Source organism: Podarcis bocagei (genome assembly GCF_964188305.1).
Source record: "Podarcis bocagei genome assembly, chromosome: 1".
In the NCBI taxonomy this organism is placed as follows: domain Eukaryota; kingdom Metazoa; phylum Chordata; class Lepidosauria; order Squamata; family Lacertidae; genus Podarcis; species Podarcis bocagei.
Window position 1 is genome coordinate 41,378,247 of NC_138125.1, and position 27,628 is coordinate 41,405,874.

Below are 27,628 nucleotides of genomic sequence, written 5' to 3' on the forward strand. Positions count from 1 at the left end.
AACATTTAGTTTACTTATTTATTAGAGGACTGATGAAACTGGGAAGGCAGAAAGAGAGATTAAACTTTTTAAAAGACAGATGCGATAAAATCGTAGCTAATTTAGGTATATTTAAGTTGATGGCTGCTCCATGCTAGAGACAGAAAATAAAATGCATAATGAGATGAAAAACACCCTACTAGGTTGTATTTCATTGACTACAGTTAAGGTCCACCAATCTTTTGATGCATATTTGGAATTTTGAGAGAAGTTTGAGTGAACCCCTCAACTTCTGGTTGCTTCTCCTCCTTCTCTCCCACCCTCCCTTGCAGCAAAAAGAGAGAGTGCATATGCATACATACAGTTATATTGTTTTTCTAAGATCTCCTTGAATTTGCATGATTTTATATCGGAGTCTATAAAACCCACCAGCAAATGAAAGCTTTCGGTGGTAGACTATAAAGTAAAAATTCCAAATCCAGTGTTTTCCAGCGCCACAAATCCACTGATTTAAGGAATGGATCCTCATCATTTTTACATTGGATGAGAACACCAGCAAATCATGGGACACATTTGCTTACACAAATGTGACCTATGATCTGATTATGGTTTTGAGAGGATCCCTTGTAAAAATTATGAGGATCCGTAAGGGAACTGTGCTTCAGATTATATATTTGTACCACAGCGCCTCTTGAAAGCACCATATCTGTGCTTTTTACAATTTAATCAATGGAGACAGTCCTGCTCTGTGATTTGATGGTGGAGGGAACCTATGAAAAATTCATGCAATTTCAATGTTTGTTTTATTGCATTCAAGTTGTGTGTGCCCATGCTCTGTCCCAGTAGCTTGCAGAAGCAGTGTGGGTTGGACAGCAGTGTTTTCTGTTATTTGACACATATGTCAACAAAGGTAGATTGATGGGCCCAGATAATTTAAGACCTAGAAAATAATATCCAGCAACTTGTTATAAAGCTCAAGTTAAGAAGTAGTAGTCAGGGTCAGGTCTTACCTTTCCTGTCCATCTAATGTTTTGAGAATCCTTATCCTTTAAACTGTGCTTAATATACCTCAAATGTAACTCCATTACTTTCTACACTTTATAATACCAATTGCTCAACAAAACATACCGGTACTAGCGGTAGGTCTGGTAATATATGTGAGGATGCTGTTTGCTACTTGTAGTATGAAGAACTAGGGCCCCAAAAAGGTGTGTGTGTGTGTGTGTGTGTGTGTGTGTGTGTTTAGTTGCTTGTTCTGGCAATAGCAGACTTTCCTTTATGCATCTCCAAAGCAATAAGAACTTTGCCATCATAAAACAGAATGCTTTTAAGTCTTTCCCAAGGGAAACAGTATATGCATAGTTTATGTAAAAAGGAGAAGAAAGTAAAGGTAAGAATTCTAGTAAGGGGTAAAAAATTAACAGTTCTTTAACAGCCTAAGAAATACGCACCATTGCTTTCAATGAAAATACATAGGGGACTATACATTCTGCTAAGCTAGATCTTTTTGTAACTGGGGTAAAAAAAGTGATGGAATATGGCTCATCTCGTCTTGTCTAAATGAAACTACTATACATCTACTTATGAGTCTTCACTCCATAAGAGCATTTTAGTCAGCTTCATCCAGAATCATGCAATTAGAAAATATCTGGTAAAGAAAAAGGCGAAGAGAACAAGATTTGGAAGAACCCAGAAAGAGCAAATAACATTGACTCTAGAATGAAAAGCTTGGAAATATTTTTAGAACATTGGGCACACACACTGAAACTGCCCCAAGCAGCTTTATGTTGTGTGACTGGATGATTTGCTGCTAGTATACTGCTGCCAAAGTCTCACAAACTTTGGCATGATCTCAGAAGTATTCCTTACATGAAAGAACACTCCTCACCAACAATTTCTGCTGTAATATATTAACCACAAACATATTTCAGCCAAGATCAGACTTGGAAGTTCGGCTGGATCCCAAAACCCATTTTCATAAATATGGCTTAAATCCATTGGCTTCAACCATGTTGTTACAGATTTGTAATGCTGAGAATATCTGGTCCTTATTTTCTCACTCTCAGGTGAATATATTCAAAGCAAAATTCCTACACCATATAGCAGATCTCATTACACTTCAGTGTGTGTGTGTGTGTGTGTGTGTGTGTGTGTGTGCAACTGAAATCTAGAGGAATTACTTCCAAGTAATCACTGTAACCCAGACGCTGCTGCAAAATACATATGGAATGCTTACATTAATTTTCCACATTCAGTTAAAAACAGAGAAGACAGATCCATGTGTGCATCCTCCTGTACACACATTGCTTCCACCTTAAGAAAGGTTACAGACAATATACTTCATATATGGCACTATACTTAGATTTCAATAAGGAAAAATTAGAAGGGATGGCAGTCAGGGAAAAGAGAAGCAGAAAGAGCCAAAGTTAGGTGAGACAGCCCCTTGTGTAACTGGGATACCCAAGCAGCCCCATCTATACAAGATGGATAGAAAGCTAGTCAACACTACATTCCAGTATTTACCTATTACCCCTTTTTTGAACCAGACATAGGGCCAGGCCAACAACAGAGACAAATCTGATAACTACATGAGGTGCCAGGTACATGACTCAGCCCTGCAAATGTATTGGGTGGTGAACTGTTGTCTGCACTTTAGGAAGAAGTGCACATAAGCAGCTTTAGCAGCTTGCAACTGCATGAATCCAATTAAAGGATGGAGGGAATGGGAAGAGGAAGTTGCCTTATTTCTAAGAAAGGATTGCACAGGTAGGCTGCAATTCTATATATATTTAGCTGGGTGTAAGCCCCACTGAACTTAGAAGTAAACAGACATAGGATTGTGCTACCAAGGTACTGTTGTTTCACTGCTGTGGACAGAGTGTATGAGAGGGAACACAATTATAAATTGCCTAATACAGCAAAACACCTTGGGCCAGCTCTGATAAGACAGACTTTGGAAAGCTGGCAAAAGAGGACTTTGGATGGCTTTTTCGCTTGTGAGTCCATTCAGCAAATCAGCAACTTTATGTACTCTCACTGTTTCCTCATATCCACCTAGGTTCTATTTTGTCCACAGGATTCCTTTACCCACGAGAGGAATGCCCCACTCCTATAACTGTGGAAGGAACAGGAAGTATAAGCAGGGAGGTGCTGCATTTGATTGGTTGACATTCACAGTTATTTTATTTCAATCTCACCCCACAAGGGGATCAGGGGTGGAAGAGGAATGATTTAAACTTACACTCCCCTTCTGCCCACTCTCAATGTAAAATCCTGGGACCAAAACAGAACCTAAACCATTTGACCATCTGTACTTCTAGGCTAAGAAACTAGCCACAGAACCTCAGGATTCATTTTTACCGCTTTCCCGCAAGTTGGCTACAATCAGCTGCATGACACAAAAACAACAATCATTATTTGCTTTGCAAAGAAGCTACTTGGTGGATTACAACCAAAGGAATCAGAAGATCTTTAATGACTTTAACTAGTGCTTTTTTTTCTAGAAAAAGAGGTGCAGGAACTCCCACTTTTTTATGGACAACCTTAAGTTGTTGAGCTTATTTTAGGGTGGTGCAATGTGGTGGTGCAAGCCACAAAGAAGAATCATTTATAGCTTGCATTACATCCTCTAGTAACTGGCTAGAGGAGTTATTTTGGACCAGTTATTTGGAGGTTACTGATTCCCACTGTGGAGGAAGGGCCTCTGGAACATTTGAGGACTCACTGTGATCAACTGGCTACACATTTTAAGAATAAAGTCACTCAACTTCAGAATGACCTTGACTCTAAAGTTGTTGCAGCTGCAGATGAAGTATCCAATGCTAGAGTCAGTGATGTGTTGTGGGATCAATTTCAGCTTACACAGTCAGCTGAAGTGGGCAAGGTGCTAGTGGCTATATGCCTGACCACAGGCCGTCTTGATTCCAATCCTCTTGGTTTATTAAATCTAACAAAGGGGGTTGACTGGTTGAGTTCAGAGTGTGGTTACTGTGTGAGGGGGTGGTCCCTGCTGCCTTGAAAGAGGTAGCATTGGGAGAGGGCTTTTTAGCCTCCTGACAGTTATTGCTGTGGGATGCCACAGGGCACTACTTTATTTTCAGTGCTATTTAATATCTATATGAAGTGGCTGGGAACGGTCAGTTGGGGTGTGGGGGCAAAGTGCAATCAGTGTGCCAATGCCACAAAACTCTATTTCTCTATAACATCTAAATCAAGAGAGATCAAGCAGGCCCTGGACCAATGCCTGGATGCAATGGTGAGATGGATAAGGGAAAATAAGCTGAGCTTGAAACCTGGCAAGATGGAGGCACTGTGGGTGAGTAGTCCCTGTGTCCAAGAATTGGTCAATTGTCTTCCCTGAATAGACAATTGCATTCCCCTTGAAGGAGCAATTACTCAGTCTGGAGGTGCTTCCAGATCCAGTTTTGTCACTTGAGGTTCAGGTAGCCTTGGTGGCTAGAAGTGCCTTTTACCAGCTGTGTGCCTTATGACTGTTACTGGACAAGGACAGCTTGACAACAATAATTCAAGACTGGATTACTGCAATGCATGCTATGTAAGGCTTCTCTTGCACTTGACTTGGAAACTGGAGTCAGTGCCGAATACTGTAGCACAGTTGCTGAAAGGAGTGAGCATAAAACACCTCTGGGCCCAGTTCAATGTGGGACTGCCTCACCCCATATGTGCACACTTGACAGCTTTTATTTGTGGAACTGGCACTGTTACACGTATACTTGTTCCACAGTTTTAAGAAATTGAACTTTTAGTGTGGCAGCACATACACTTTGGAACTTCCTGCCTGTTGACATCAGGCAGGTGCCTTTGCTGTACTTTTCAGCACCTACTTAAAACATGTTTGTTTAGGCAAGCTTATCCAGACCTGTATTATCCAGTATTTTAATTTCTTTTAATTTCAATTACCTTTAAATGTTTTCATTTATAATTTTAATACTTGCTGTAAACCACTTAGAAGTTTTACTGCAATCAAGCAGTATATAAATTTTGTTAAATAAAAATAGTAAGTTCCTTTAAAATCTTAAGGAATGCTCTGATCAGAGCATTCCCTAACTCCTGCTTCACCTTTAGCCTGGCAGAAAGATTTCAAAGCACTGCACACATTGTAAGTTCTAAATAAATTACAAGCAGAGTTGTACGTACATTTGCAGCATGGTTTCGTAAATAATATTTTATCTAACTCAATTCCCCTTCACTCTTTGACACTGTCCCCCACGTACAGTCATTCACCATATCCTCTCACACATCCTTTAGCTACCCCTCTCATACGTAACTTCTCACACATACTCCTAAAAGTTGGCCAACATCTTAATAATGCTGCCTGCTCTCTTTTTAGCTGAACCCACTCCCACCAATACATACAGGCACATCTGTCTGTAGGACTTATGTGCCAACACAACGATTTTTAGAAAAAAACAACACAACACTTGAGCAGTTGGATTGTTAATAAACACTTCACAGCACCTCAGCAACTGAGCCAATAACTAGGAAGGCCTCACTTCAGTCAGCTGAACTCAGAGATCTTACAGTCAATTGCTATGGAAGTTGCATAGGTTGGGGAATAAATTGTGGTTATGATAATATGGAGGTTTCAAAGCCACTACATTTAAAGCATTGTAGAAGTGTGTAAAAACATTTACTGGGACTCGTGGAAACAGGGATGTGGGAAACCTCAGTGGGAAATTTTTCTAGCTTTGTAATTCCTGCTATGGGGGGGGGGGTGATTCACATTTATGTTTTGCTCTAGGCAAAACTCAGTAAGGTCTTTGTGGAAAAACTCCAAACTGACACTCAATTTTTGCTTCAGGTGAAGTTCAGTGGTAATACTACCAGTTCTTGAAAAGATATGGAGCCCCTGTATTTTACAAGCCCCGCCCCCTGACCCCCTAGTTGTAGTTAAGTCATGGGCCCCCAGTAGTCTTCCAGAAAGAGTATCTAAAGAAGCCCTCTCCCTCCAATTTGAGTATTCAGAAATATTTGTTTCAAACCTTACTGAAGCACTTATTGTCCTAATTATTAGAGAGAGAAAGATAACAGGAATTAAGAAAAAATAGGCCTGCATTTGAATAAGTGTGCTTATTCATTAATGTCACTGAGTATATTTATTCTCTAATGCAGAAAGTAAAAATGTTAGCAAGGTTTTAAGGCATTCTGGAATTATAACTGCCTGACCAATACAGACCCAACACTATAGTTTCAAACGCTAAAATATTACAGAGATCAAAACCTTAGATTTTTTAGTTAACAGCTGCAGTGAGTACAAACCCATTCTTAAGTCCCCGACACATTTTGAACAAAGTTTTCTTTAAATGACTGTAAGGAGGAACCAATATATTGATTATTAGGACTAGTGTTGAATCAATGAACGGAGCATGCTAATTTGTACAATAACTCTATCAAATCTGAACATAATAAGCTACCACTCTTTTCCCATCAGTTTTAAAAATACAGTAGTAATACAAAATGGTAACAAAGAGAGGCCAAAGCCTGAGGGACTCCATTCTCTTCCCATGAAATGCAATGGCAAATAAAAATAAATCATTCACAGTGAGGCTCTGAATGGGCAGTGGGACTTAACTATGCTTGCAGCCATAAGGGGGGTCTCTATGGCTGAGGGCTCAGGCTGGCAGGACATTGGAGGAAATGGTCATTGGCGCTGCTCATGAGCTAAGCTTTCCGTCTCTAGGGCTATCAATCTGGCAACTTTCACAGGCACTAAAAATCACACACACACAAATTAAGCGAAAGATATAGGAAAATACTGCAGTGTCAAGGCATATTTAAAGTAGAGTTTGGAACTGAACTTCTGTGATGTTTCCTGCAACTTGCCTGAACACTTTTTTCCATTCAATACATTAAAGGGCTATGATCAAGGCTAGAAGACCTAAAATTAGACCTGCCAGCTGTGTTTTGGTTAGTGAATATTCACAGGCCCTGCTATCCCTGTGGCCAGCCTGTCTTGTCCTTTCGAGTAAACAGAATGCTGATTTGTCTAATCGATTTCATTATCCTATTGGCTAAAAAATAATAATCTGGAGATCAAAAGACACAGAGAAGACCATATCTAGGCAAATATCTGTCAAAGCAAACCAATTGTCTACAACGTATTTAGAATTGTATCTATTTTACAGATCTTTCTTGGAGTGGTGGCCAGAATGAATGTATTCAAAGTTTAAGAAATTAAGATAAATTACTTAAAATTAAAGTTCTTTATTGCAGAAATGTACAGTGAGAAAATGCATAATAAATGTGTTACTAATAAGTTACAGATAAATCTTAGCAGTATTAAATTTCTAATCAGTGGTTGCCTGAAACCAATTTTTTGTTTCGTTTTATGAAACAGCTTCTAGCTACATAATCCACAGGTATTAATGCCCTTTACATGTGTAAATATATAATTGAGCTAAGGATCTCCAAAATTAGATGACCCAAAGTAGAGACAACATTGGACAGCTTGATTATTTAAAATTACCAGATGAGTTCTGTTCTTTCTAAATATCTAACAATCATCAAAATGAGTCAGTCAGATTCATGTGTGAGTGTTATTGCCCTGTAATTACAGGTTGCAAGGGGGGATTGGCAACCTTCAAAATAATTGGAAACATATGTATCAATGCTTAATAAAAGGCTAGGCTGTGCAAAAAACAAGTGTAACAAGAAGAGAACAGATTCATATCACTACAATATATGCTCAAATGTTTGTTTTTAAAATATCTTAGATTATTCCTTTACACATAAAAACATACACATATACAAAGTATTTAGTAAGATGACAGCCACATCAGAATCTCTGCACGGTGCTTCCTTCCACATTTTCCCTAAAAGGGTAGAATCTACCTGTAAGTAGGTAATGGTCCATGATTAAAAAGAATTAGTGGAAGCTAAAACATATTGCATCTCATACAAATCATTGTCCCGTCATGTCCAATCTATAAAATAAACGCTCCTGACTCTCTCAAAAGCTCATCTCAGAAACTTTACACCACTTTTCCACTTTAACCTTCCAGCAGATCCCTGGAACACACTACTTGAGTTGCTACTATCGATGCATTTAACACAATCGACGCTTCCTTTTGATTAAGGCTGCCTACAAAAACCTTTAAGGTATGAGCACCACCAGATGTCCAGGATGAATTATAGTCTTAGACTAAATTTATGTTAGCTCTGAGGAGATACGATAAGCTTTCTCCACATAGCTGTCCAGTCACCACTTCCTCCTCATGCGGTCCAGCTCTGGTAGGCTTCAGGCAATGGTTCTCTGACAGGAAGTTTTAACTGCCGTGAGGTCCAGGGTCCTGCAAAAGCCACAGGAACTCTTGTGGTACTTATATTTTTTGTGCAGTCATGGCCAGGGTTGTCTGTGGGAACCCTAACAGTTATTTCACTTAAAGTAGTAAATGTGACAGACCTGCTGTCCACATTTAAAAGCCTTCACAAGACGTAATACTATGCTGCTTTATCCAAGGGAATTTGGAGAATTGAAGTGTTGGAGTACCGGAGAATTTTGGGAAGAGCTTATCGTGGGCAAACATATATTTGAAATGAAACTTGAATAGAAAGGGGGAAACTGCCTTTTCCCCTTGTAGTAGGAGGTATAAGCTGGTGAACTGAGCTAGGCTTGGAGAAGAAGGGTACTTAGCCCTGCTATGGGATACAAATTCAGAAATGGTTCAGGGGGAAAACAATAATCTAATACAGTGTTAAACAGACAAGTCTCTGGTTTATTCTTTTAGGGGGCTAAAGCAGAGGTAGGGAAGGATTAAGAATGGAAAGGAGTACTAATTGTCTTTCATTTCACAACAAATCACAGAGCAATATATTCTCAGGGAGTATTAGCCAGGTTTAACTGTACAGCTTCCACAATGATATTTGTAAAAATTGTTACTGTGAGAGGTTGGGGAAAAAGAATGGATTGTGAAGGGCTAGAGACAGTCAGTTAAGGGTGTGATAGGCAGAATGAGATTCGGCAGGAAAGAGAGAAAGTCCAGCATAGAGATTGGCAGGAAGCAACTCATCACAGAGGTCAAAGCCTTCACTATGCCCATTCCCCAGCTCCATAAATCTGCCTTTAAGCTTTGTAACTAACCCACCTTAAGTACTCAGAAAGCAAATCTTGCCTTGGTTCTCATCACTCCATAACATAGGTGTCCAGTCTTTGCTCTTCACTGCCTCTCCCTTGCCTGCCTCTCCCATGGCATTTACATAGCAACAACTGGGGCTTAGACACACTGCTTATGCTTAACAATGGGATCAAGCCTATCAGAATCTCCACTCCTACACAATTACTTTGAGATGTATTTTTGCACTCTTGCTTCGGCACCCCTTTGGCTTCCCTTAGCTTCCCTATGTTCCAAGATATCCTGAACAATTGGTTTTAATTGTTGTAACCTACCCTGGGACCTTAGGGTGAAGGGTGAGTCAACAACAACAACAACACAGCAATAACACAAGCTATTACAAAAAAATTATATACAGTGTAAAGCAATAGTGGCAAAATGATGCATACTTATTTGTCACAAAATATGTCAACTTGCCAGCTATATCATGTAACAAGAGTATTTTTATAATTTATTGATGATGATGATGATTTTGACACAGCTGTGTGTGTTTCTGCTATTGGTACCATCACATGCTGTTTATCTGCATAAACAAATTTGCCATATGAGTAGTGTAGACAAATAAATATTCAATATGTAATAAAGTCATATGTGATATTTTTAAAGGTTTTGAATGTTCTCTCTCATATTATACTTAAGATGGATAGCTACCCACACACAAACATGAAGACAGACAATTCAGCTCTCTATTTCTAAATGTATTTATATATGAATGTTTGAGTGCATGTGTATATGTGTGCTCACAAGCTCCCATGTGTTCCAGAGCTTTCCTTTTACTGTTTTTCCTGAACCTCTACATGAGTAATATCCAACATCATGGACCTTGAACACTGATGATTCTGGCTAACGCTTTTATCCTTTGCTTGAAATTACAGGATCAGTCTAGCCAGAATTTATGAGAACCAGACCCTAGACCTCACATAGCTCACATATTAGACCATTAGGCATCTAACTACCTCTGAACAATTTCAATGCATTATCTTGCCTTCTCCCTGGGGCACAAACTTCACTCGTCCATACTTTTAATATATTTTGTCTGCATGAAGCAGATCGAGTTATTACATGCCAGCAGATCACAACTTACAGAAATCTCATTGCTTCACAATGATGCAACTAATATCTCTCTTGTCCATGCTGAGATGGGGTTGTAAAGAAAATCAACACTGAAATTTCAGGAAATTAGCTGATGGGTTATTTGCTGTTCACACTTATAGATTACTTAATTAAATATTCATGGTTCTTTATGGGTGTCTGGGTACATTTGTGCACCCTTTTAGTTTTATATGCACACATACAAATCGCGAAAGTGTAATTTAGCTTTCCTAAAAGCTAAATTATATATTATAACAGCATATGATATTAATTGCTGTTGCACTGTAAATAAGTGGGAAAATACCCTTGACCCTAAAACAATTTAAAATATTTCTTGATACCTTGTGATGTGGAAGAAAATGAAATATCTACTCTAAATGGCATTTAGCCTCTCATTGTCACTTCTTAGCAGTGAGTGTTTCTAGCCAATAAGCCCACTTTCTTTGAAGTAGCCAGACCCATCTTTTACTAACTCTACTTTGGTTGGTTAGAAGGTTGCAACTTTTTATTTCAGATTCAGACATAATAACAGTTATTCAGCTCTTCATGCCCTCAAAGCTACTACTATACATGATGTTGTTGGCATCCGTCCGTATCAAGAGACAATGGAAGAGTGCGCCATCAGGGGTAAAGTCAAACCACTGGAGAGTTACAGCGCCTCCATCTACCACTTTCATTATTTCAAACTACAGGTTTTGAAAAATTCCTTCATTGTTTCTCTGTGGCACAATGAGTCAGCGTGTCTGGCTGTTAACCAGGGATGGTTGTGGGCCGGATTCCTATATTCCAGGGGGTTGATGGCCCTCAGGATGCCTTTGAACTCTGTGATTCACTGCTTTGGGCTCCATTAAAACCAAACGACTTATTATGTAAGAAATGCATTTTTAACTAAGAATTTGAAGTGGCTGTTAGAAATGATGTCTTTAAAAAATATGCTGTTATACTTAGCCCAAACTAAAGAGCAAACAACGAACGGTGAGATCCAGGTAAAAGTAAGAATTTCTAAATTTCATTGATTTCAGGGGGAGAAAATTGAGCATGTAACCCAGCTTAAATGTGGCTGGATCATGCCCTAATGGAAAATATATATCTTAGGCAGATCTTTTCAGTATAGGTGTTCAGAATGCTCTCTGATTTACAAAAAAAACAAGCACAATGATTTTTTGTCACTATGTGCTGTATAGCTAGGGATCTGATTAATTTTAAGTTCACATAATATATATATTTCACTAGCCACACTTTAGAAACCTACAGATATATGTTTAAAGTACCATGTGCCATGATCCTGCAATGTGATGAGTGTCTGTTGCTACTTACTCATCTGAGGAATCTGAGAACAGGCAGCGCCTCACAGGATGCACTTCACACCATACAGAATTGGACACTTGTTCTAACTAAAACAAACAGTGTACAAAAGGTCATCAGTCCCAGTGACTAAAACAGTTTTGATGGAGACCAGTCTTTGACCTTGTTGACATGTGTCTCTATTCTTTTCAGCAGCCCTTGGTGTCCACATCAGAGGAATGCAAAACAATCATCTGCTGAGGTGGCCATAGGTCTCTTTGCGCAATATATAGAACACACACTCTTTAATGCACAGTAAGGCAGCTATTTTTTGCACTTTATGTAGGAGTAACTAGCTGATTTAACCAAGTTATCAGCTACATACTTTGACCTGTCAACAGTGTATATGAATAGTGTCTATAGTGCCAGTATGCATACCCCTGAAGAATTATTCTGGCTTGAGGATCAAATGAATGCCATTTACTCTTCTTTAACTCTAGCCTTTGTGCCTCCTGCCAGGTCTCCCAGGGCTAAAAGATGTTCCCATTTCAACTCACCAACCCTCGGGTTGTATCTAAGAAAATTATAGTCAGAGCAGACCCACTGAGATTAATGGGCCTGAAGTTATTCATATCCATTATTTTCAATGGGTCTACTATGAGTACCATTAATAAGGCTATAGCCCTATCTTCATTATTTCCGCTCTTAAGTCCCTCCTCAAAACCAAATTTAAATTATGCCCTTGACTGCCCTTATGCCACCTTTCAGGGACTCCCTCTTTTTATTTATTTTATGAGATTTTTATCCAACCCTTCAGTCTGTCTGGGTTTGTACTGTTTTACATTATCATGGCCTCATCATCTCCCTTTATTGGTGTTTCATCTTAACAAAATTAAATTCTCTAGCCAACGAGGGTTTTTTGTTCTGTATAATACCTAACATCCTGTTACCACTGAATAAATGTTTAATAACAGTAATTCTAAATAAAACTGTGAGGTGAACCTCTTTCCTCCATAAAAATTGTCCGAAACTGTTTCTTCCTGTAAATCCAAAAAAGGGTTTATTCATTTGTATTTTTATACTTTGTTCAATAGGACAAGTAAGTCACAACTGGAAACTTTACCTCATAAACTAGCCATTATCATTAGCCATTGAAAAGATAAAATCACTTGATTTGGTTGTGAACCACATATTAGGTTTAAAGACACTCCAATGATACTGGGAGATGACAACTTTGTATGGATCGAGAAAACAGAATTTATGAAAGAATGACGGTTTAATTTGAAGTTACAGCAACCTTGGCATTCCATGCCAGCTGACATGGACACTGATCTTAGGTTAAGGAAGAAAATGAAAATTTGCATACTTGGGCTGAATAAAAATATTTTTTCTTTTCTTTTCTTTGAAAGATCTAAAGCCTTCTATGAGCAACAATGGCTCAAAACGAAAGACCATACTAGACATGTCGGGTAAATATTTGGCCCAGATTCAATTAAACAGTTGGGCTAGCAGGAGCCAGAATAACATGTCCATTAGTACAATGGAGCTTTCCCCAACTTTTCACTCCCATATGCTCCACCCTCCCAAATCAACTCGGGGGGTGGGAAGTCAGAAGAATCAGTTTACCATTTACTTAGAAAATGGGATGGAAAAGTCTACTTCCTACAAAACTGCCTAGGTAGCATTGCTTATCAGAATGTCCCCCTCAGGGCTCCATACATAGAGGGATTACTGAGGCCATTCTGGTGGCTCAACCCCTGAATCTCAATGTACACACAATGTGCATGGTCATCTGCATTGTTGAAGTCTGTACAAGCAGAGCTCTACATATGTAGACACAATCTGGAACCCCAACTGAATGCTTTGACATAGGTTTTCCTTATGCAGACATCCACACACAATGCATCAGCTTTGAGCACTGTATTTCCCTGGAAATATCATGTTGGAGCCAGCAGCCTGGCTCCACTGCTCCTTTCTGTGGAGGTCCGTTCACATGAATATCACATGCAAGAGACTACAGTCAACTTGTTAAACAAGGACAATATAACTTGATGTGACCTTATCATATGCTTGAGCAAAATGCAGCCTCACAGGGGCAGGCAACCTAAGGCCTGTGGGCCGGATGTGGCCCAATCACATTCTCAATCCAGCCCACGGATGGTCCGGGAATCAGCATGTTTTTACATGAGTAGAATGTGTCCTTTTATTTAAAATGCATTTCTAGATAAGGTTTGACCATATGAACTAGTGAAACATCACTAGCTGAGCAAGCAGCCTACGGAGGGACAAAGAAGGTTGGTATTTTATAAAAACTCTTTACTGAGCTCTAAACATTTTCAATAGTATAGCAACGAGAGATACTGTTGTACTGTGGAACCTTCATGGTGAAAGTCTGTAGTACTTTTATTGGAAGAAGGCCAAGCAGGGTCAATCCTTCTAAAGAACTATAATCATAAAGTGCATATATATCTAGAAGTCACTGCCTCATAAACACAAAGTTTTCTCTGTAAGACATACTGAGTTACTGAGTTTAATCCAACAGTGATGTAAATCAGAACTGCCTGTCAAGGTTCTGACATTGGTGGCTTACCAATAAACCTCTTTCTTGATCCTTGTGTGGTAGATGCTACACAGAGGAAATTTTGGTACCACTGAACAACAGTGTGTACCATGGCAACTCTGCCCAGCTGCAAGTTCACAAAGGTGGACGAAAGGGTAGAACTGAGACAGGGGTTTCTCTAAGATAGGATAACAACTCTTGAACTCAGTTCAACCTCTAAACTGAAATAGAGTCAACAAACCCGAGGAAGATCAGGGGTTCTTGGTTCACTATTTTTCTATCTGGACTCCTGAGCAAATAAACAACAGTGGGTTCTTATCTCTTTTGGGCAGAATTTACCTTCCATAAGTAAACAAAGCAAGGACTGGAAATCTTTCTTAATAACCCCTTGTTTATTTAGATTCAGGCTGTTATCAGCCAATAACATCTATATCTTTATGATAGATTGGTAGTGTCTGCTCTGTTCAAGTGTCCAAGAAAGGGAATATAATTGTATTTGATATTTCCCTCATGATTTAAATGAGTCTCTGTCCAAAATAAAACATTAAATGATGGGCCCAACAGTACATATGAAGAAATAAAATGGACCCTGGGTTTTAATTTCAGTGAGTATAAATGTTCAAAAACATCTTTAGAGGGCCAAATTAGACATGATACTAAAAATGTAGAAACCAGCAATATCAGGGAGGTATAATCTTTTCTTCCTCAAAGTCCTGATGGAAAGTTTTCATCCCCTACCACAGCAATGAGCCTTCTCTCTAAAGATTCATAGCCACATGCGTAGAGCAGTAATTTTCACTAGTACTGTGGCTGGAAAGTGTTAGTAAATATCCCTTCTTCATGCACTGCATTCCTAAGGGAAATAACCCCCTTGAACCTAATAATAATAATAATATTGATAAAGTTGACCCAAAGCAACACTTACTAATGGCACCTTTAAAGTCACATTTACTTTGGCCCTGAGAAGTAGAAGTTTGAACACCCTCCATTCTTGCATAACCCTTCCCTGTGTGTATGACAACCTTTTCATTTGTGATAAAGTACATAAACTAGACAAAACCAGAGCAAGCATTACAAGTTAGATTTAGTCTGCAAATCAATTGATTCAATATGAATGTAGTGATAGGCCATGTGATTATAACAAACCTGTGAATTCTGGCTTGAAGTGAAGGTTATTAGAAAAGTCATGAAGAAACATTGAATTGAAATTCAGAATACCTAATAACTAAACTCCCTTATAATAATAAAAATTGAAGATTCTGAGAAGATTCTGATTTGGACCACTGCCTGTATGATCTCAGTATTTGGAAATAAATAATTTCCTAATTAATATTTTGTAGGCAAGTATATTGTTATGCCAAACAAAACTATATAAGAAAGGAAACAGATAAATTTTCTGGAGAAGTTGGGAAGATGAGAGAGCAAGAGAAGAATTCAGCTCTATTTTTGTCTCTTCCCTACCTACAGCACCTTTACCCATTTTAGGCAGTCAAAAAAGATGGAAGGAGAGAAACCACTCTCTTGAGAAAAAGGAGCACTGGCAACTGGAGAGTCACATAGTACTCCTGAGATAGCCAGATTTGGCCTAGGGGGTGTCAGTTGCTAATCCCTAATGTCATATGTATGTTTTGTGCATGCAAATTCCACAACATTCACTTGGATTTTTAAATTGCCACCTATAATGTCTCAGTAACTATCAAGAATAGAGATTATTTAAATATATATATACTATGCATATATGCTGTCATGAGTGTGAATGATTATATGCATCTTAATTTCTGGATGGTACAGGATGACTACAGTTACTAATATTTCACCATGAGATTCTATTGTATAAAGTGTTCTTAGATGCTTAATAATAAATGCACGCACACATTAACACTCAGCTTAACTAGTGTTACAGAAACATATTGTACCATCTGTTTGGCAGAACCCATCCAAGGTTTATCAAATCTCTTTGTAGCTAGAATTTATACAAAATTTTATAAAAGTGTATCAGTGGACAAAATGAGCTCTTCTCAAACTCTCTGGTTTGATTCTAAACCAACTGGGTAATTAGTCCTAGCTGACGCAAATGGTCTATAGAAATGGTGGTTTTCTATTTTATTTTTAAGACCAAACCACAGACTTTCAGCTATCACTATCGGAAATGGATTTTCACTTTAGAACACATAGCAACATTCTATACTTTTTAAAACATTTCTAGTTAAAACATTATCCTAGTGAAAGGTTTCCTCTGGACAAGATACACAGCACTGGCAATAAACTTAATCAAAATAAATAAATGAGAAATCATGCTTATTTAATAGCACATTATAGTTGCAATCTTAGACCCACTTCCCACGGACTAAACCCAACTAAACTAAGTGGACTTACTTCTGAGTAGTCATATACAGCATTGCACTGAAGTTCCTTGAATGAGCTTTTGATTTTCTGCCAACTCTAAATAGGTTTGATCAAAGTAGCTACTATTCCTATTTTAATAGTTTTTGTTACAATGATCAACAGAAGCAGAATTATGAAAACAAAGATCTAGTTCTAAACAATCATTTCCATGGAAACTTTTCACTTACTTTATACCTAGATAAGGAATAAGCCTCATTTAGCTCAATGGGACTTACTTCTGAGTAAACAAGACATAGCACTTATAATTCCCACTGATTTAAATGAGGGTAAACTTAACTTTCTCCCGCTCAAAGCAGTGGGCCATAAAACAGGCTGGGTTGTGCCCACAGTCCTCAGTTAATTTCATCTCATTTTCTATTTTTCCGTTCTTATGAAGAAATTGTTTTGGTTGTTCCTGTTTGTAGCCTAAAAACATGTCTTTAATGTTTCGATTTAGGGGAAAATCCTTAGCAAATGATGCATGCAAAAACAGAGTTATGTTGATTGAGCAGCTGTGTTCTTGGAGTGGGGGGAAGGAAGGAAAGATGGGAGAAAACATTCCAGATGTTTCATCCATGTAGCAACACCTTGCATAATATTGTCTCAAAATATCTTGGCCTAGTCCCACCTCATCATATCCTTCGCCTGGAGACTTCTGCCTAAAAGTACCCATCATTATAAAGTTAACCTTAATGATTTTATGACCTAACTCCCCATCTCCTTTTATAATTTAAGCAAGGTGCTCAGGCAAACTGCTAACATCTGTTATCAATATGTTATATTTAGAGGCTTATATTTATCAGATATATAGTTTCCTACACATGGAAGTATTTCTAATAGCTTCTATCTACTGGCAGTCAAATAAGCTACATGCATACAAAAGTATGTAGCTGATCTGGTAATACTGTGGATCAATTTAAGAGTAATATGAGGAAAAAAGAATTATTCTCTCACATCCTGGACAGGATATCTTGTTTCTTTAATTATTTTAATGTCAATTTTATGACCATATGGCTTGAAATTACTTTGTCTCACTTGGGTAAATAAAAGGTGATACTTCTCTTCCAGAATACATACACAACTAAACTAATCTAAGTTTTACATCAGTGAAGTCAATCGACTAAAACTAATACCAGAGTTTTCTTTCTGTAGCACAAAGCAGCCAATGGCCTCCGTGCAACTTATGGTAATTTTAATGGATCTTGCACATAACATCTCCAACGTATTCTAGAGTCTTTAAGATAAGCGGACAGTCTTCACAGTATCATATGAGTATCAAGCTTGCACTATGAAGGAGTGAATTGAGGTTTCAAACAGCTGAGAAATTATCTTCTCCTGGAATCCTGTCAAAGTCTGAACATTTTCTGCAAGCACTGTCAGTTTGGTTTTTCCTTTTAATTGCAGTTAAGGGACATCTTTATTTCTGATATTTAGCATTAAATGAATATTTTATTGATAAGTTTAATGAAATTGTTATTTTAATGCTGTTACTTATTCTGAGCTTTAGGATGGTATTGATTAGAACACTAACTAGTCAGTTAACTAAATTAAATCAAGAATTTATTTTGTTGTTTTGTTTCTTGTCTTAACATAACAAAGCAACACCATACAATCTATTTATTTATTTAATCATTTATAAACTGTCTTTTGAAACCAAGTTCACCCAAGGCAGCAAAAAATAAATAAATGAGCATAAAAACACAGTGATAGTATAATTAAAGTATATGAATTCAAACAAGCAACAACACCACACATTAAAACATAATTCAGCCAATAAAACATAGCTCCAAAGCAACAACATGGCCAATAAAACACACACCTTTCAAAAGTGGGGTAGTTTTAAAGCCTTTTTAAATCGAGCAAATGAGGGGGCCAAATGCAGCCCTAATGCACCATTACTGTAGTCTAGTCTCAATGTAACTACGGCATGCATGACTGAAGCTAGATTCGCTATGTACAATTGTATAGTTGAACAAATATGCAAATATTTCCTCTCTCTCAACTGTCACCTAGCCACGACCATTGTATCAGCAGAGGGAGAGAAGGGAAACAGGGTCACTCCATCAGCTCTGCAGAAAAGAGCTCCACTGGGCTTCTCTCCCCATCACCTGTCATCTGGGAGCAACCATTCCATCAAACTGCAGCAGAGGAAAAGATAGGAAGCAGGGCCAGCCGATAAGAGACCAACACCTTTTAGCTTTTTCTTGCTTTGAACTTTTTTCCAATCCAACTGATAATAAGAACTTTGTGACTCTGAATAGTGCCCGAGTTTGCTTACCTCCCCCCCCCCGGACTCTTTTCCTTTTGTGACACATACACCTGGGAGCAGGCATTTATATAATTTCTAAACATGGGGTCCCATGATTAACCCCCCTTAATTTTGATAACAAAAATAATTTGGAGTGTCTTTCAGAATTTTCAGAATGGGAATAATCTATTTTGGCACAAAACATTTTAAAAATTGGAAGAGTTTCAATCTGTTGTTCAACTTTTAATCTGGGAAAAAATGCCATGTGCTATGAACAAAATCTCTACAAAGATATGCTTGAATCTGGTAAATCTTATAATCAGAAGTATGTCACAAGGGCAGAGTAGGTTTCCTACAAAAGACAACCACTTTAGTCTTCTTGTAATTCACCTTTGCAAAAATTTCTTAAGGCAGTTATGTCTGAGACATGCTCTCTGTTCATAAGAAAGCAAATCATATTATTTGCATAAAGCAGTACTGATTATATTCTATTTCTCATCGCAACTGAAAGCAAAACCCTAGGCTCTGAAACAATAGCAATGAGATAAAATTTAAAATCAAGAGACATGCAAATATAACCCCCTGTTGAACTCCCAGTATACTTTTGCCATTCTCACAGGAGTACAGGGATCTAATGTAAAATAACAACCTTTTGTCAATATTGGCATGCTGTATTTTTGCCCATAACCTGTCTCTATCTATGGAACTGAAAGCTGCCTTTAGGTCAATACAAAGTGTATACAGGTAGCCTTTTTTAATGGAATATTTGTTAACCAAATGTGTAAAGGTAAATATGCTGTCTAATGACACGAAAATTGTCGTGGACCATGTTTGTTCCTTACATAAAGTAATATTTATCTAGGTGCACTCCTGTACTACCGAACAGACATTTAGCATACAATATTCTGATTTTAAAAAGATTATACTGATAATATTCATGTTCTGACCACCTGCAATTTCCCCTGAAATAGAAGAAATAAATTTTACCTATTAAAAAGGTAGTCACCAAATTAGGTTTTGTTTATAAACAAAAGTTTGTGTGGTATGTCATTTTCCCCAGGGGTGTTGTTGCTGACCAGGGAACACACCTGCTCCTCATATACAAATTTACATAGACTGCCTATGACACTTAAGGTTGGTACTCATTGCTGAAAACAGGAAAAGCAGCTCTCTCAGGCACTATTTGGACTATGTGCCATATCAAGAGATAGACGAAACCTTGAGAATCCATAATTGCTATTTTCCAAAGCTGACACTGTTATTCCTGGCTGATTCTGTGATTATTCCACAGTCCAGCCCGGTTAATGATATTTCCTGGCTTTAAAAACCCTCTTCTATTTCTTTTAATAAAATTTTGAACTTGCTTCCCTGAGTTAGGCGGATTAACCTAGCTGGCTGGGTGCCTTACCAGTTCTTTGGCTGCTTTATACTACATTCTTGAAACCATTCTTTCCCCCTCATGAATCAGAGAAGCCAACAAGCTGGAAGAAGCAAAGAAAGGTTCAAAACTACTACTGAATGTAGGAAAAGCTTGGTGAATTAAATTGGAGGAATTCTAATCCATGAATTGACTAAAGCTGCTACATCTTGGACATAAGCTTGTGCTTCAGTAGTTAAAGCCACATCCTAATTCTATCGAGAGGAGCAGAAATGTCCTGCTCAAAATCAATTGCCCATAAGATGTAGTGATGGCATCCAACTTGATTGGCTTTAAAAGAGGAGTGGACAACTTCATGGAGAGTGGCTACCAGCAATGATGGCTATATTCAGCCTCCACTATCAGAGGCAGGATGCCTCTGAATACCCTTTTCTGGGCATCACATGTGGGGAGAATGTTGTTGCACTCCAATCTCATGTGGGTTTCCCATGGGCACCAGGATGGCCACTGTGAGAATAGGATGCTGGGCTTGATAGGCCTTGGCCTGTTTCAGCAAGGCTCTTCTTATGTTCTTATGTCATTAAATTACTTACTAACAGAGAATAATGGTGTCAGGTGTGATATTGTTCATGGCTCTAGGACGATTCAGAATACAGTTACCTACATTCACATCCATGCCCATAAGCATTCTCTGCAGCAATTTCCCTTTCCTAAACAGGAATAATCACCTGGTTTTGCTAGTGCATTAACCTATCATGATCTGGAGGCATCTCATGACCTGTTCTGTGTTCAGGACCTCTTGGGGAAGTAACAAAACTGGAATCTTTGTAGGGGCAGCAAGATAGTCAGGTCACAGAATCTGAACAAGAAGCCATATGAAACCTTTGGTTGGAGATGCAAGTTGAGTTCAGTTAAAGAAAGGTTAGGAAACAGATGCAGGTACAAGGAGAGATGCTGGTAGCAGAATCACTGCAAGTGACAAACAAGGAGAAAGTCTGTAGGACCAGAGACTAAAGCAAAGCATGAATAGCAAAGAGAACAAGCTTCTTATCAGTATGAACTCAGGCTGTTGTGTGGACAAAGTCCGCCTACAGAAAGGGGAAAGTTATGTAGGCATAGATGAAGGCAATGGCTAGTTATAGCAGGGATGGATAGAAGAAGACTGTGAAGATCTGCAGGGGACCACCTCAAGCAGATTGGCTTCATGATGGCTCTTTTAAGAAGGCCCCAGTTCACCTCTATAGGAGTGGGACTACAATACAGTTAGCCCAGCCAAGAGATGTATGGAACAGGGAACAGCAGCTATCATTTGGGACTAATGAAGAGCTCTTGAGCTTAAATAGGTTAAGATTTGGACAGCCCAACTTTTCATACCAAGTAGGCTACAAGAGTACTTTGACATGGAACCCATGGGCTGCACACTGCCTTGTCACAGGGTGGGGTGGGGTGGGGTTGGGGGGTGGAGATCGAGACCAAAATTTGACACACCCACCCAGCCCTCACTGCCTTCCCAAAGCAGGGCTCTACAGATTCCTAGAGTCCATCCCCTCCTTCCCAAAGCCTGGTAAGTGCTTTCCCAGCTTTGGGAAGGAGGTGGGAGGGCTCTAGGACCCAACCAGAGCCTCACTTACCTGGCTTTGGGAAGGAAATGCAAGGGCAGGGTGGGGAGGGTGTCAAATGTTGTTGTGGCTGCCAAAAAATGCCTCAAGGGTCCCATGTGGCCTTCAGGCCACATATTTGATCACCCTGGCCTAAATGCAGTTTGGACTTGGATGTTGGAGAAGAAAAGAAGTGAGCAGAGACCTAAGGAAGAGACTTCTCTTGGCCCTCACTGCACTTTCTTCTTCAGCCCACTGGGAGGTGCAGAACATTCTGATAAGAAGCTCCCTCTACTCTCTTACTACTATTCAAGTAGTGGGATCTCCTAAAAAGGGGCCAGTAAGAAGCCCATTAGACATATTGACCCATAAGCACTATAGCTCTGGGAAAGTGGACCACTGGGGTCCTATGTACCCCACAAGCTGGGGAGATCCTGCGAAATTTACTGGGACTGGGCTGAATTCCTGTACTCTGTAGCTAATATTAAGGAAGAAGACCCCAGCCTGAAGAAAGGCAAGTTAGAAATCCTTGGGAAGAACTCTGAACCCTGGATGAAACCTGGGTTTCTTTTGCCCCAGGAAAGGAATGTGAGAATAGGGACCTAATGAAACCGAGGTTCCTGTACATTAGACTATATTGTTCTTAACCGGGGAGTCCCTCTGGTCCCATTCCCCATAGGAACCAGGACCCATGAATCACAGGGCTTCCAAGGTGCCACTCTGCCTTGGTGAAGCTACTTGTCCCACCCACCTACCCCTCGCAAAAAAGTATAAGTACCAAACTACATGTAACACACAGCTTCCAGATTTCTGGGGGTCTCCTATCCCCTCATTCCAGAAGCAAAGAGGCTAAAGGGTGATTTTTGAAAAACCTGCCCACAGGAAAGCATCTAAGCATCCCTTTCGTCAGCACTGCTACTGAAATCATATTTGTAGTACTCCCCAACCTGCATTTCCCTTAAAAAAAAACATAAAAATAAATCAGGAAATGAACCATGAATCCCCTGCATCTTGTTCACTTTGGCTATAAGTGTTTTGCATATAGATGCCATAGTTCAAATAAGACTTCCTAGCCCTTGGGGAGGGAACCTGCAGCCCACGGTTTAATTTCAAGTTGCCCTCAGCATCAACCCCCCCCTCCGGTGACGCATGTATTGCTCTCTGGATAGCTCTTATAGGAATTGCTTCCTTTGCTGTTTTGTGTGTGCATGGATCCTATACAAAGTCCACCCACTATTCGCTCTGTCTTCACCAACCATCAGCTGTAGCCCCAACTGAATTTTCCAATGGGTCAATTGGACCTTCATAGCAAAAAGATCCATCACCCCTGAGCTAGCCCAATGCCTGGAGGGCCCATGGTTTTACTCCAATCATGAGTTATAACGTTTGGCAAAAGTAAGGCAAATTCCCTGTGGAGGCTCTTGAGGGAATGTGCTAGGATTCCTATATGCATCCCAGTCAGCTGCAGGTTGGAATCAGACAAAAAGAATCTACTTCCAAAATTTCTCGAATGAAATAACCACATGGATTGATGAATTCATTATATTTTACCTGCTGCAGGTGCATGAAAAATGAGGGAGAAGGAGGACAAATAATTGAGTTCTTTTTTTCTGGGGGAAATGAATTTTATTCACACAAATCTACTTAATGTTTATAACAGAAATGTGATGGCAATGTTTTAAATACTATGAAATGTTGAGTGAGATAGTTAGCTAGCTAAAAACTTCCACTTATACTAATATACTGTCAAATTGATTTTAAATATTTCTAAAAGTTTTAACTGCTAAAAGAAAAGTTTGCCAATTAGATATAAAAAACTAAGCTTATGTGATGTAGACACTAAAGATAGTGATTAAAAATATGTATAAAGATATTTTTAAGTGGAGCTCCACAGAAGTGTAAGGTGACATATATTACAAGAATAAATATGCAAAGTACATAATGTTCTGCCTTTTATGTAATACGGAATTTTTAAAATGTGTTTTCAGATGCAGTGCATAGACGAAGCACATGAATAGACTACCTTGCTTATTTCCCCCTGCAATTTTTCCAAAGACAACGGCTATCTGAAACAATCTCCGAAAATCACAAAAGCTACTTTTTTTACTTTTGCATTCTTTTCAAGCATTGCACAAATGTGACTATAGCACAGGTACACATAGCAAATATATTGTGAATGGAGGGTCATGGCTAGTTTACATGTTTAGTTGCCCACATATAATACAATTTGCATATTATTTTCTAATTCATGCTCGATGCCATACCATAATTTATGAACATGTTGCGCATATTCTATAATCATTATTCTCAAATATGAAGAACTTGAAATTGCCTCTAAAAAGATGTTGACACATAATCTTAAAGCCTAATCATAAGAGCTGCTGCTGCTGCAGGACAAAAGTTCATAGGATGAGATGTTAAGAGTCTTGATGCCAATCTTGTACTATTATCAAGAGCAAACAAAGACCACAGTATTGCCATAGAAAGAGCTACTGGTACTGCTGCAATAGTTGTGATCCCCTGCCTATGCTCAGGCATAACAGCAATACACAAGAAAATTGGCATGGGTGGCTAGGAAGCAGGAGCAATCGCTGGCCCTGCAGCATGGCATGCTAGTGGCCAAATGCTACTAGGAAAGATGGTGAAACTTTGTGTCCAATTTTCCAGATACTAATTGTCTGGGAACAGGAGTAGAACAGCCAAGGGGCAAAGTTGGCAAGATCTCTCCTGCTTTCAACATGCAGCATACTGGTTTAGCTGCAGCCACATTTCAAGCAGAATCAAAGGACTGGGACATCACAAATTAGTGTTAAATTTCTCTCTCTCTCTCTCTCTTACAGTAAAAAAAAAAATCTAATAGACCAAACAAAATCCATACATCTTGGCTGTATGTGGCCTGGAAACTGGCACAGAATATAGTATCCAAGATTCTTAGTTTTCTATTTTTAAAGGCAACTTTCTAGATCCTTTTAAATATCTGGGAAGTGGGTGCTTTCAGATGTCACAATAAAGTATGATTTATCATTATGGGAATGAGCCTTGGTCTCCTGTACTCTTTCCTCCCCTCTCTTTCTCTGGCATGGCTTCAAGAAGAAAATGGAAAGCTTTTGCTTCCCTTTATGATTAACCACAGTTTAATGCAGTGTTTCTCATACTTGAGTCTCCAGCTGTTGTTGGACTACAACTCCCATCATCCCTGACCACTAGTGCTGCTAGCCAGCAACGCTGAGAGTGGTAGTAAAACAACGGCTGGGGACCCAAGTTTGAGAAACACTGGTTTAATGTTACATCTGTACACTAAACTGTGGTTAATCTTAATTGTGATGTGTTAGAACAGACCACCTTTATAACCCATGGTTTGAAAATGGCTTCTTTCAAACAAAGCATAATTAAGATGAATCACAGTTTGTCAGGTTCAGACAAAGCACTAAGCTACAGTTAATCAAAAACAGAAGTGAAGGGCTTCAGAACTCCTCCTCTGCTATGCAGGGACAGGGGTGGATGGCAGGTCATCCCCATCACAGTAAGCCACAGTTTGAAGCCAATGACTGGTCAAATCTCTGAAGCCAACTGCTGGGTTTCAATGTCCTGCATGGCACTTTGCCTCTTCCCTTTATTATTGTAAGTAGCTAAGTAAATGATTTACACTGATGGACTAGATGGAACATACATATGATAAAACTGGACAGTTCTTGTGTTCACCATGGTGTGAGTTGCCAGCATTCTTTATATATCAACAGCTTGGAATGTGTTCATTTTTTCCAACATAAAGTGTACACGCTATAAAAAGCAGACTTGGTTAGCATCTTGGTTAGCAGATTCAGAATAAGTAGTGGCAAACACAAAACACTTATGGGAAAAGTGGAATATATGTTAGTGCATTAAAAAATCTCATTCTGCAACTAATCCTCAGTTATTAGCTGCAGAATGAGATTTTTTTACTCACAGCAGCTATAATGCTCTTACTATGAGGTTAACAATGAAACTCTAGTGTGAACCAAGGTAGGTGCTCTCACAGTCATCTTCAAAGATTTCTTTGATTCTAACTAAGGGCATGCTTTAAAATTGGAAATTTAAGCAGATTTAGAGACTCAACATTTGACATGCAACTCTCAAATATAATATAGAAGGGCATCTGTAATGACAATCCCCAGAATACACTGTAATAAAGAAACTTAATGTATAGTTACACAGATTTGTACCAGCTTAGAATCTGGCCCACACGATTCTATGTGCATGCATAATTTGCACATTCTATGTGCAAATGCAAAAGGGCATTGTGAGCCTTTGTTAGAAACCAATCATCTGTGCTTATTGCTGCATGTTAAAAAGCCCCATTGCGCATTTGCTTACATCTTATTTTAAACCTTTCATAGATGCCCATCAGTAGATCTTTAGCACATAGATGTAAAAATGATAGATGAGATCTGATTCATCTGTACATGTTTATTAACACTAAGATTTTACCTTAGGCTGTTGGCTGAAATGCTGGTTTGGTAATTCTTATTCAAAGCAGATTGATATGCTGCTATAGAGAGCTCTACTCGCTGATGCAGTCTTGTAGCATCTACACAATTAACTTTCCTTCATTGCACATCAGTGGCATGTTAAGTTTTTCCTAACAACCTCTATGGATGCATATAATCTCATCACAATATATGAAGCATGTCCAATAAAAGGAACATTGATGGGTACTTTAGCTCAGTATTGCACCACGAATTTATATGGGCTGGACCAAAGAAAAATGGAATTTGATTATTAAAACAACCCTATTCCTCAAGATTCTAGTGGCATAGTATGTTCAAATTAAATACAAAGAAAGCAATATCCATAATACCTGCCTCTGTTGGCTCATGTAATGTTTCTTTTGGGGGAACAGTGTATCATGTTAAAAGATATCGCATTGCCACAAACAGATTTTTTTTCTGGTTTTTCACTATTTCCATTGTAAAACACAAACCTATATTTTGGCATTGCTTATTTTTTATTTTATTTTAAAAATATCTGTGTATCAAAGTATTCTAAAAATGTTAGCTGCACTGTACACTGACATAAATTCAGATTAACCCTTAATTTACCATTCAGAATACACTAAGAAGCTAGATCCATATAATTCACTAAAATGTTCAGTGTTTTTCCTCATTTGAATTGAATCCAAAAGCGGCTTTTCCCAGCCTAGTATATTTTTCACAATAAAACCACAAATAATGCTGCTAGTTTCCTTAACCACATTAGTTCCATCACCCAGTATCTCTAGTTCTCTGCTTGAAATCTACCACAGGATGGCCCCTTTCATGCTATCTTTCTCTGCCCTCCTTTTGAGCATATCAATGTTCATTGTTATTGGCTAGTACTGTGTACATCCTACAAAACACATGTCTTCAGGTTATGAAATTTATCAGGATTTTTAATTTGTTTTGATATGTATTCAGATTTTTCAGAATGTTTAAAGTGCTTCATGCTAGAAAGCTAAATTGTGTGCCGTAACATAGCTGTGCTTGACACGTTATACAGCCGTACCTTGGTTCTCAAGCGCCTTGTGACTCAAACTTTTTGGCTCCCGAACGCCACAAACCCAGAAGTGAGTGTTTCGATTTGCAAACGTTCTTTGGAACCCAAACAGCTTCCAACTGACTGCAGGAAGTTCCTGCAGCCAATCCGAAGGTGCGCCTTGGTTTTTTGAATGTTTTTGGAAGTCGAATGGACTTCCGGAACGGATTCTGTTTGAATACCAAAGTATGACTGTACTCAGTCTGAGAACCTATACATTATTTTTCTTAGGAATAAAGTAAGTGACATATATGGAGCAAATGAGAAAAGCACCACATTATTCAAGGTTTCTTCTCACATTGCTTTTCCTAACATGCATTCTGAAGATACAGAAATAGAGAGAAGGTGCTGCATATCTTTGAAACCTGACAACAGGCAACTGTGCCTCTCAAACATAGGTTTGGTAAACCTCCTGGCAAAATG

The 27,628-nt window shown here is 38.7% G+C and overlaps 1 protein-coding gene across 13 annotated transcripts in view; it reads right to left on the minus strand.

The window, feature by feature from the left end:
* MEIS2 (Meis homeobox 2) overlaps positions 1 to 27,628 on the minus strand; it is a 230,469-nt gene that overhangs the window by 106,843 nt on the left and 95,998 nt on the right. The gene's annotated exons all lie outside the window — the stretch shown is intronic.